The sequence below is a fragment of the Triticum dicoccoides genome, chromosome 3B, assembly GCF_002162155.2.
Source record: "Triticum dicoccoides isolate Atlit2015 ecotype Zavitan chromosome 3B, WEW_v2.0, whole genome shotgun sequence".
Lineage (NCBI taxonomy): Eukaryota > Viridiplantae > Streptophyta > Magnoliopsida > Poales > Poaceae > Triticum > Triticum dicoccoides.
Window position 1 is genome coordinate 127,411,808 of NC_041385.1, and position 4,222 is coordinate 127,416,029.

Sequence of the window (4,222 nt, forward strand, 5' to 3'; positions counted from 1 at the left end):
CCATGTGGTTTTGGGATACTGCTCAGGCTTCCAGTAGGAGCCATCAGCATTCATTTTCCTCTCAAACCCAACACCCTCTTTCCTAGGGTTTTGGTTCAGAATCTGCTTTTTGAGGACATCGCAAAGTGTCTGATGCCCTTTCAGACTTTTATACATCCCTGTTTCAAGCAATTTCTTCAACCTAGCATTTTCATCAGCAATAGTAGTGGTATCCTCAGCAGAGGGGTTAGTTACCACATCAGTAGTTGAAGACAGAGCAACAGTAGCAGCAGTGGAACATTCAGCAACAGAGATAGCGTTATTACGCTCAGTGCATTTTAAACATGCTGGTTCAAATTCATCCTGAGCGGAACTGATCTTTTGAGCGCGAAATGACTCATTCTCTTTTTGAAGATCTTCATGAGTCGCTTTCAATTTCTCAAGCTCTTGCTTCCTTTGAAGATAATCATAGGAGAGCTTTTCATAAGCGGTTGAGAGCGTCTCATGAAGACCTTCAAGTTCTCGATACTTAGCATGAAGATTTTTTATGTCTTCAACTAAGGACTGTGAACGTGTCATTTCCGTGTCCAATAGGTCATCGCTTTTGTCTAACAGTTTTTGAGTATGTTCCATAGCCCTTTGTTGTTCAGTAGCAATTTTAGCAAGTGTTTTGTAGCTGGGTTTAGATTCACAATCAGAGTCATCTTCACTTGATGTTTGAAAGTAAGCATCGCGTGATTTTACCTTGGCACCGTGTGCCATGAAGCAGTAGGTGGGAGCAGGATCATCCTTGTCATCATCAGCGTTGGTGTGGGAGTCATTGTCTTCAGTGTTGAAGATGGACTTGGCAACGTAGGCTGTGGCTAGAGCAAGACTTGCAACGCCAGAGTCGGACTCAGCTTCAGATTCCACCTCCGCCTCCTCAGAAGCAGACTCCTCCTCTGAATCCATTTCCTTGCCGACAAAAGCACGAGCTTTGCCAGATGAGCTCTTCTTGTGAGATGAAGACTTTGATGAGGACTTGGAAGAAGACTTTGAAGATTTCTTCTTCTTCTTGTCATCAGAGTCATATTCCTTGCTCTTCTTCTTTTTCTTCTCGTTGTCCCACTGAGGACACTCAGAGATGTAGTGCCCTGGCTTCTTACACTTGTGACAGGTTCTCTTCTTGTTTCCTTGAGTGGAAGCTTCATCATTTCTTGAACTGAATCATGAAGACTTTCTGAAGCCCTTCTTCTTGGTGAATTTCTGGAACTTCTTGACAAGCATAGCAAGTTCCCTTCCAATGTCTTCAGGATCATCAGAACCGCAGTCAGATTCTTCTTCTTCAGATGAGGAAACAACTTTTGCCTTCAAAGCACGAGTTCGGCCATAGTTGGGACCATAGATATCTCTTTTCTCAGAAAGCTGGAACTCATGTGTGTTGAGCCTCTCAAGTATATCAGACGGATCGAGAGTCTTGAAGTCAGGACGTTCTTGTATCATAAGGGCAAGGTTGTCAAAGGAGCTGTCAAGAGATCTCAGCAGCGTCTTGACGATTTCATGCTTGGTGATCTCAGTGGCGCCGAGAGCCTGTAGCTCATTTGTGATGTCGGTGAGGCGATCAAACGTGAGCTGGACATTTTCATTGTCGTTTCTCTTGAAGCGGTTGAAGAGGTTGCAAAGAACACTGATCCTTTGATCTCTCTGAGTTGAGACGCCTTCGTTGACCTTGGACAGCCAGTCCCAGACTAGCTTTGATGTTTCCAGAGCACTCACACGACCATACTGTCCTTTGGTCAGATGACCACAGATGATGTTCTTTGCAGTCGAGTCCAGTTGAATGAACTTCTTGACATCAGTAGGGGTGACACCTTCACCAGTTTTTGGAACGACGTTCTTGACGACATACCAGAGGTCGACATCAATGGCTTCAAGATGCATGCGCATCTTATTCTTCCAGTAGGGATATTCAGTTCCATCGAACATGGGGCAAGCAGCGGAGACTTTGATTATCCCTGCAGTCGACATAGCTAAACTCCAGGTGGTTAAACCGAATCACACAGAACAAGGGAGTACCTTGCTCTGATACCAATTGAAAGTGCTAGTTATCAACTAGAGGGGGGTGAATAGGCGATTTTTATCAAAGTCTTCAAAACGTGGAAGTTTCGAAGACAAACAATAGAAATGATCCAATTGATATGCAGCGGAAGATAAACTACAACAAGCAAGCCATAGTCAAGTATGCAATAGTGTTAACGTACAAAGACTAATAGTAGCTAGGTAGTATGGATCAGGATGGAAGATAGTATGAAGCCAATCAACAATAGTAGTCAAGCAATGAAGTCAAACAGATAAGACAGATAAGCAATGACTTCACGAAGACAAACTCAAAGTAAAGGAGGGAAGGGATAGAACCAGTCACTTGTTGAAGACACAGGATTTGTTGGACCAGTTCCAGTTGTTGTGACAACTGTATGTCTGGTTAGGGAGGCTGAGATTCAACTCAGAAGACCGCGTCTTCACCTTATTCCCATTGAGCTAAGGACACACAGTCCTCGCCCAATCACTCTGGTAAGTCTTCAAGGTAGACTTCCGAACCTTCACAGACTTCGTTCATCGGCAATCCACAATGACTCTTGGATGCTCAGAACACGACGCCTAACCGGCTAGAGGATACACAGTCCTCAAGTGTAACAAGTCTTCAGGTCACACAGACAGAAAGACTTCAGTGATGCCTAACACTCTTTGGCTCTGGGTGTTTGGGCTTTGTCCTCGCAAGGATTTCTCACTCAAAGGCTTTGAGGTGGGTTGCTCTCAAAACGACAAAAGCCGTAAACTAACTCTGAGCAGCCACCAATTTATGGTGTAGGGGGTGGGCTATTTATAGCCACATGGCAACCCGACCTGATATGTCCGAAATGACCCTGGGTCACTAAGGAACTGACACGTGTTCCAACGGTCAGATTTCAAACACACACGACAACTTTACTTGGGCTACAAGCAAAGCTGACTCATCCAGCTCTGGATAAGATTTGCTCTCATTGTCTTCGCTCGAAGACATAGGATTTGGGTTGAGCATCACTTCAGTCACTCTGACTTAGTTCACTTGGACCCCACTTAACAGTACGGTGGTTCCTATGACTCAACACAGAAGAAAAGGAAACAACGAAACAACTCAGTCTTCGCGCTCCATAGTCTTCACTCAATGTCTTCTCATGTCATAGTCTTCAATGTGAACATCTTCACACACCACCATTTGCTTCAATGTCTTCATACATTTTTAGGGGTCATCTTCGGTAGGTAAATCGAATCAATGAGGGACACTACCTGCGTTATCCTGCAATTCTCACAAACGCATTAGTCCCTCAACCAACTTTGTCGTCAATACTCCAAAACCAACTAGGGGTGGCACTAGATGCACTTACAATATTCCCATCCATTCAGTACATGGTGTGTTGTAATGATATCCACCTTGCTTTGCGCTTGAAAGTAGTTGTTACCCAATCACGAGTTCATCATGTGATCGGGGTATAATCGCATCTTGGGTGTTACAAGTTGGTATCAGAGCCTTACCGCACTACTGGAATCAGGAATTTTGCCATCTGCCAGTTCTTTGCCGTCTGCTAGCAGACAGAAAGAAGGTCTTTGCCATCAGCTACCAAGAAGCAGACGACAAACAACTGGCAGGCGGCAAAGAAGGTCTTTGCCATCTGTAATTTCTTTGCCGTCAGCTGGCTGACAACAAAGAAAGAGGTGGCACCCACTAACGATCTGATTAGAAAAAACTTAACGTCCCCCCTCTTTGCCGTCCGTAGGAGACGGCAAAGATAAACAAAAAGCGGACGACAAAGGCGGGGCGGACGGCAAAGACTAACCTAAATAACCTAACTAACGGCCGAGCCCCCCCCACCCGTTACTCTCTCTGTTTCTCTCCCTCTCTCCTCCCGGACGCCCCGCCACCAGATCCACCCACCGCGCTGCCCCCGCCACCCGCCGCCGTCCCCGCCCTCGCCACCTGCCACAGCTTGCCCCCACCACCCCGGAGTCCTGCCGCCCCCTTCGCCACCACCACCCTGCCGCCACGAAACCACGGCCCCATCGGCTCAGGTGAGTATTTTTTTTCTATTTTTTCTTTTTTCTGCTATTTAATTGTTAGAGTTAGATTTAGTGCTAGATATGTGTTAGTGTTAGTGTTAGATTTAGTTCTACATATGTGTTAGTGTTAGATTTAGTGCATGGGTTTTAGATGAAAAAAGATGAAAAA